The sequence below is a fragment of the Eschrichtius robustus genome, chromosome 15 (assembly GCF_028021215.1).
Source record: "Eschrichtius robustus isolate mEscRob2 chromosome 15, mEscRob2.pri, whole genome shotgun sequence".
Classification (NCBI taxonomy): domain Eukaryota; kingdom Metazoa; phylum Chordata; class Mammalia; order Artiodactyla; family Eschrichtiidae; genus Eschrichtius; species Eschrichtius robustus.
In genome coordinates, this window is record NC_090838.1 from 87,447,255 (window position 1) to 87,455,569 (window position 8,315).

An 8,315-nucleotide genomic window follows, 5' to 3' on the forward strand; every position below is an offset into this window, starting at 1 on the left:
CAGATGAAGCTTATTAAGCAATAGGACAGGTCCCCAGAGGCTACCCCACTCAGTGTGCCTTTGGCCAGATCTGGACCTTCCATCCTGGCAGCCCAGGATCTTGCTGCTGGATGCCTTTCCAGGCAGATTCACAGATGTATCTTCTCCGGGCTCTCTCTGCTCACTTCCAGTCTCAGTTCATCTGTTTCCACATTTCAGGTGCCAAAAGTTCTTCAGCGATAACTCTAGCCACCCACATAATTTCCTACAGGGCAATTACGTGCTCCGTCCTGCAGTGGATGTTCTACTTCTTCAGATTGAGTGCACTTCTCCATTTTATAGTCAATTTTGTAAGGTCTTGCTTTCCCCCTCATATCTTAGAAATGGTCTGCATTTCAAAAGCAAAGTCCAAATGGATTTTTCATTTTTAGTCTTATGCCTTAAAATTGTCTCAGGATAACTACTACTTTCTCCAGAATCAACATTTAAGATTCTTTAGAAGCTCTGAAATGTTTCTGGACAACAGAGGATAACCACCTGCTTCCTGTCTTCCCTGAGGACAAGCCAACAGGAAACAGCTTTAACTTGTATGGTAAATTACAGGGATTAGAGGAAATACAGCATTTCCCAATAATGAGGGCTGAAAAAAAAATTGTACAGGGTAACTGATGTATGTTGGAGACTCTCTGGATTAAGGAGACTAAAGGTCTTAATGAGGCCATAGTCTCATTAATTATGTTTTCTCGTGTGTTAAATTCACTTCAGATTTCTTCCAGGAGCCCAAATGATAAAACAAGAACTCTCCTCCAACTTCTGTGGCTTCAACTTTGTTTTGTTGATTCACCACTTCCATTCATTTGCTTTCATATAACCAGAATCTTTTGAATCTGAACGATTAAGCCTGACTTTTCAAGGAAATTTTTGCTAGGCTTTACTTCCCTTCTCTAAGATGAATGTGTGTACATGTGCACGTGCCATTCTAATTCTTTATTTCTCCAGTGAATAGTATACGCTTCATCTCTCCCTTGAAATGCCGCATGAACTTGAAAACTTGTCTTCTAAAGACAATTTGCTCCATGAATAGACAGTCTGATATGTACGTTCAGGAAATGCCACATACTTGAAGCCCTCAGAGAAACCTCTGGTTTTCAGGCTGCTGGGGGAACTGCTCCTTCGGAGTTTCTTCCTATAAGAGTGTCACTCATGGGGACCTAGAACCTAGAGGTTTCTTGTCTCAGACAAGAAGGCTCCTGGGACCTGTTCCTTCCATCTAGAACCTAAGTGAAAGGGAGGTGAGATTAGGTCTTCATCCTTGATGTGTCCTTAGATAAATGACTTCTGTGGAGAAAGTGAGTTTGGAGAAATGTGGAGGCTTTGTTAAAGTTATTTTCTTCGAAAAGAGCTTAAGAAACTCGTAAACTCTTCCATAGAGGGCAGTGAATACCAGCTGGATTGGTGGGTTTTAATTTTTGATTCGGGGAATCTGTGTTGTCCGGTGTGATAGAAGGAAACCAACATTCTGCAAGGAGAATACACAATATCCCTAAGAGACATTTATTTCTAAAACCCTCCCCCTAAGATTGTAAATGAGTTTAAGGGGATATACATTCCCACCTTTAAACTTCAAACTCCCAGATCTCTGCTGTGTCCTCAGGCCGCATGGATTACACTACTGGTAAAACATCCCAGGAAGGAGTCCAAGGAGGCCGTTCGCGGTTAGGGAAGAATCCAGATTTGACAGACGGACTTTTCTGCTTTCTTGCTCCTGGCTCGCCCCTCTTCCCTTGGAGGGCACGGTGATGCGAACGAGTGGCTTCTGCCTCTTCTGGGACCGCCTTTTAGGCTCCAGAGCCTCACCTGACTTTCGCAGAGAGAGGCGGGCAACCGGCTCCTTCCGCCACCTGAAGAGGAGGGTCCTGGGGCCCGAGTGTGTGGGAGGGAGTGAGGCCGGAGCTGCGGCCCAGAGCGAGGAGGAGACGCTCTGCCAGACACAGGCGCGCCGCGGAGAGCTCAAACTTTGAAGTGGGGTAAGGATTTTAGGGGCCCTTGAGCTGGTTGTTCTTGGGGCGCTGGGAGGTGCACGGGGGACGCAGACTCCAGTCACCGTGTGGGTTAAAGAAGTACGCACAGGGCAGTGGGGGTGGCGGAGCCCTAGGGCGGGCGCGGCGCTGTCCGCACCCCCCGGTGCTGAAACGGGCCACAGCTTGGCAGGAAAGGAAGGAGTAGAAGCAAGAGCCAGCTCTGGCATCTGCTCGCACCCCCGGCACGCACACACACACACACATCCCCCCAGCAGGGATCAAAGGACTAGAAGGCGTCCCCTGCGCCTCCTGAGTCTATCGCACCCCTTTCTACTCACGTCCCGCAGAGGCGCTGGGCCGAGTCGGGCTGAGCCGTCAGGGCAGGAGGCAGAAGAAACTGGGCTCCTTCAGCAAAAGGATGTCCAGCCTGACGCCACCCCCGAGACACCTCCCCAAGAGACCCTGTACCCGGAGGCCGCGCCGCCTCGTTCCCCGGGCTCCAGATCCGGGTCCCGCGCAGAGTCTCCCCGAGTACGCGCGGCGCGTGGGGAAGTTGTGTCCGTAGCTTGGAGGGAGCCAAGGGGAACCCCGCCGGGGGTCGGGGGACTGCCTCCGCTGGACCCTACTCAGCCGTGAGGGTGCAAAGAGACAGGTGGGCTGCGGAGGAGGCAAAGAATGAAAATACTTTGGGGGAGTGAGCAGTCACTTTTTTTTTTTTTAATGACAAAATCATAATCCGCGATCTTGGCTGCTCTGGCCTTAGGGACTTAGTGCTCAGGAGCGAGGAGAAGGGGGGGGGGGCGGGGGTGTGGCCTCAGATCCTTTGCAAACCCCTAACCGGATAATCACACGGGCCCTCGGTCCTCATCCTCCGGCTTTTCTCCCCAGCTCAGCCCTCACCCCCGCTCCCGACGCCCCGAGGGGGGCGCGGCCAGCAGCCCCTCGCGCTGCGGCAACCCTGGGCAAGGACTGGATGACTGGAGGAAGGGCCGATTCATTTTTCTTTCCGTGTGATTCCCCAGTTCACAGCTGCCCTACTTTATGCTGTTGTTGAGACTAAAATTTGTCATTCTGAAGTGGGTATCTATAGTTAGACACGGCATGTGGCCGAGGATGAGTGGGGCAAGAGCAGAGGGGACCCGGAGCCCGCGGCTGGGACCCCGTGGCGGTGGACACGGTGCCGGGGGCACGCAATTCGCTCGCTCAGGGCTCTCCCTGCGAGCGGTTCCGCCGGCGCAACCCCTCTCCTGGAAACCCGACGGCCCGACGGTGGACGTTCCTCACCAAATGTTCCGGAGGGGCGAAGCTGGGGCCGGCGCCTTCCCTGGTACCTCACACCCTGGGGCAATGACCGGCTACCTGGGTTCGGGCTCTACCCCGGAGTGTTCAGTCCAGACCCCTGTCTCTATGGACCTGTCCACCAGCCCCTCCCCCGCACACACACTTTCATTCATAAAACTGTCGTTGCCATTCTAGGCAACGACATTGTTGTCTAGGCATGGGGTGACATACTCCCTGAATGAGAAATCACTGGAGGGGGCGATGGAAAGCCGGGCCAGGAGGAGGGAGGTGACCCCTGTCACAGCCACTCCCTGAGCTAGGTCCTTGTACGCCAAAGTCCCGGATTCTTGACAATTCTGCTAGGTCAGGGAAACGAGTTAGCATTTCACTGAGCTAGCGGGACTCCCTTGTCGGGGAGCGCGTGCGGCAGGGAAGACGCGAACTTCCCTTGCTTCCCAAGAACGCCCGAGCGCACGCACTTTTCCTTCTCAGCCTCTGTTCTCATCGGGCGTGGGATGCCAGGAGAGGGTGACTGACTGGTCCCCACAAGATCTCAGTCACTTTATCTGGGACTTTGGCCGGGACTGCGTGTGCCTCTTGCCTTTGATGCGCCTGTGTTTATGCCTTTTCTGTCGTCTTTCACTATCTGCCGGCGATTGCTGCGGCTGGTTAATAATGGGGTTGCCATGGCGACCAATCTCCCGTCGCCATGGTACCCAGGAGGTAAACAGTTGGAAGCCACAGAGGCTCTTCAGTAGCTCACCCCCCAGATCTTGCACAGGCTGCGGGTTTCCTGTGGTTGTGAGGCAGGGATGGCAATGATCAGGTGCTATGGTCCCCTCTACCCTCCCAACCCGCACTGTCTAGCCACCTGTTCACCTGAAACCCTCTCTAATTCCTGCCAGTCACTGCGGCCTCCAGGTTGGGATGGGTCAAGCTCTTACCTCCATCCCCCAACTGCTACAATGAGGCCGGGGTAAACGGTTTTCCCTCTGACCTAATTCATGTCAGCTGCACACTGTCTACTCCTGAGTACAAATGACAAGGCTAAGCCCTGTGGGAGACAAAATTAATTAAATAAACACGGTCCCTGGCCTCTGGACATCATGGTGTAGAGATGGCCTCTGCTCTGGGCTGCAATAGGGGTGATAACAGTGTCCCAGAGTAGAGAGAAGTGGGAGTGACAGACCCCCACCAGGGGAGGCCATAATGGAGTTGAAACTAAGGAATTTCAACTGCTGAGCAAGAGGGAAAACGTCTCTCTAGGCAGAGGGACTAGCAGGAGCAAAGATGCGCGTTTGCTCAGGAGAGGCTAGGCCCTGCTGTGCTAACACATAGACTTGTAATAGGGGCAGAGCCGCGCGCAGCCCTGAGCGCACGACAGTTATCGCGAGACCCTGAGCACGCGAGACCTGAGTGCACGAGAGCGGGAGCGCCTCGCGCGATTGGAGGTCTGGCTCCCGCGAGGAGCACAGCTGTGGTGTTCTTCATGGCAGAAAGTGCGGCAAGAGGCGGACCTTGGCCTTCTCCCCTGGGCCCTCCAGGCCCTCCAGTCTCCGAGCCTGAGGGTGAGCTGAGGGAGGGGGGGGCCCGGGGACAGGCTGAGGGCTGTGTCCCCCAGAGCTCCAGGGCCCTCACCCCAGCCGCCCACTGGCCGGGCCCAGGCCTTGAGGCAGCAGCGAACCCCTCCCCCATCCCCGCCTCCGCGACTTCATGGCGGCGGCCGTCTCCGTGGGTCGCAGTCCCTGGAGGCCTCGGCAACAGGAGTGTATGGACACAGCCATGAAGGTAGCAGCTTCAACTAGCTTCAGTCTCTCCGTTCAAGTTTCAAACCTTGGTCCAGCTTAGATCAGTTGTCCACCGCTAGGAGGTGGCCAGAGGTCAGGGTTAAATCGCAAGGACCTTGCACGTCGTGACCACAGGTACACCTCTGTGGCGGGGCTGTTCTCAAAGAAGGGCAATTGTGGTGAGCTGGGCATTCACCTGATTGGTATTTGCTACAACATGTGCTCCTGTTGATGCTCTACAAATGATCCTCTCCAGTTTAAATGAAAAGCTTGAGGGCCGACGGGGTGCCGCGTGCCTGGCTCCCTCAGTGATGACGGCTGGGCGGGGTCTGGGGACCTGGCCCCAAGGGCGCCACCAGCTGAGATCTGTCTACTCGGCGGAGCCTGGGCATTGGCGGGAGGACCCAGACGGGGCGCTGGATGGACACTCCCGGGCAGGGTAAGCGGCCTGCACGGGCTCCTCTGAGCAGGACCTGGACCTCGGAGGGCGGAAGTTGAGCCTTGGGACCTTGCCCTTTCTTGTCAGAATAGAGAAAGACATTTGTTTTGGGGGGAGATTTAGGGGAACATCATGACCTGACCGAGACCCGACCTCAAGAACAAAGGATCGGACACCAAGAAGTTAGCAACAACTAACCACGCCCCTCCCTCACCTTTCCTACAAAAGGGCTTTGCTGAAAGCTCTCAGGGGGTTCAGGGTTTTTATGGCATGAGCCACCCGTCTCCTTGCATGGCCCTGCAATAAACCTTTCTCTGCTGCAAACTCCGACATTTTGGTATTTGGCCTCACTGTGCGTCGGGCACACGGACTTGCGTTCGGTAACAGACCCAGAACGTCTCAGTGGCTTAGCCCATGGCCTATGCGATGTCTGAGGTTCCGAGGCACTGGGGGGCCCTGCATCATGGGGGGGACTCTGCTGGCCAGATCCTGCCACCCAGCCCTCAGCTGGCCTGGAAGGGGGACTGAGAAATACAGCCAGTACTAGGGTGGGCTTTGGTGAGCAGTCTCTGCCACCAGGTGGGATGAGAAAATTCATGCCACTCTTAAGGGACGGATGAGTAATTTCATTTAAATGGAACATCCTTTTTAGGCTAATATGATCCAGGTTACAAAAAAATCTTGAATGTCAGGCTAAGACTGCATGCTGGAGAAAATAGGCAACCTCTGAAAGTTTCTGAGTGACATGATTAGAACTATTGTGTAGAAAGACCCCGATGTTAGTGTAGAAGATTCGTTCATTCTTTCATTCCACACTCATTGAGCACCTCCTGAGTGCCAGGCCTTGGATGAGTTGCAGAGGTGAAACTAAAGATGGGAGATGCGCAAAAGGAATTGTTTCAACAATCCTGGGGAGGGGGAACAGGGCCTGGACAGAGGTGGGAGCAGAACTCAAGGAGGCCAAGAGCTGTCTCTGGCTTGTTCGAGCCCTGGCACATGGTTAGGACTCAGTGCATTTCTGACTTAGTGAATGGATGAGTGGAAGGCAACAGAGGGGACAGATAGTTGGTGGTGTAACTGAAGGACTTGGTGATGGTGGATCTGGGGAAGTGAGGGAGAGGGAGGAGTGGAAGCTTATGCGAGTCTTAGCTGGGTGATTAGTTGGCTCCAGGTGTCATTCGTGGGGCATTAACCAGAATAAGACTCAGGGGAGGAAGGGCATATTTGGGAGCAGTTGGGATGGTGCCATTCAGGACATTTAGTTTTGTACCAACAAAAACTTCCTGGATATACTGTATCCTCCCTCACATGGCCCACACCTTGGACCTCATCTGATCCCCTTTTTGAGGAACTTCACACATTCCATCTTGTACTATAATAATGCAGTATAGGCATTTAAAAAAAACAAAAAACCAAACAGGCTTTTGTTCCCCAGTTCTGCCACTGGGTGACTTTGAATAAGTTGTTAACCATTCCAAGTCTCAGTTTCTTCATGTGTAAGTTGGTAGTAGTAGTTATAACCTCTGCCTCATTGAGTTGTTGGGAGAAGAAATGAAGCAATTGGTGTGAATTTCTTAGTACAGTGCCTGGCATGGCAAGTGCTCAAAGTTGGATATGACATGACCATCTTATAATTTCCTATAATGACACTGTATTACTTTTATAATCATATCCCAAAAGTTAATTAAGGGAAAAAACACGCTTTACCTCCTGTGTCTGCAGCTAGCCTTGGGGAAACAGTCCTTGGGGAAGGAAGGGAGGTCCTTTGCCTGGCCTTGATGACTGTGTGTGTGTGTGTGTTTGTGTTGGGAGGTGGGAGGAGAAGATGGAATTCTGAGCAGAGCATCTATAGGGCTGGCTACAGAGATCCGGTTTCTCCAGCCCTAGATACATCTAGAAAGCACTTTCAACCTCTTGGAATCTCAACCTGAGCAACTGAATCCTATTGCAAAATAGTCATTTAGAAACTGAGTGCACTTCAAGCTCAGGAAACCAGAGTCCCATTAGTTCTGAGTCATCTCTACAGAAGACCAAGACACTTTCTAGGCATGAGGCAAGCCTCTGTCTGGTGGTTGAGTAACATAATTGATAACCTTGTTACAATTTCCCTGCGCTCTCTTTTACCCAGAATCTCTTCCTGTCTGGGGGAACAACGTTAGCTTTTCTTCTCAGGAAGGAATTGAAAATCTACAGCTGGTGTGTGCAAGCTTCCCTTTGCTTGTGTTATAAATGTGCATAGAGTTGAGAAGAGGGAGGACTCCACCTCCCAGCCATTCAGAGGTTTCCTTGAAAAACAAAATTGAACTCTCCTAACTCAGACTCATTCTTCCTATCTTGGTGCAGTGACATTCCTGGGTTTGCCTAGCCTCTACTCTGCAGAAAAGGGAGAACAGAGATTCTGACTTCCATTTCCCTTCATCAACAGGGAAGCTCAGCTCTGAGCACAACTGGACACATCCTCATGGTCTAAGACCTGAGCTACCCTTTTGGACATTCCTTGGGCAGATGGAGGAAATTTTGATACTTACTGGTCCCAGAAATTGGCCTCGTTTCTTGAGAGGCAGTGGATTAAGCTTGCAGGCTTTACAGTTAGATTGCCTGCTACAGTCCTGGCTGTGTGAACTGTGTACCTTGGTTTGCTCATCTATAAAATAGGGATAATAGTTGTACTTACTTCATAGGGTTATTGTGAGAATTAAATAAGTTGATACATGGGGAGAAGTACCTGGCATCATGTAAACTCTCAAAAATGTGATCATTATCAGTATTTTTATTAATATGATATTTCGACATTTCTCCCCTTTAGTA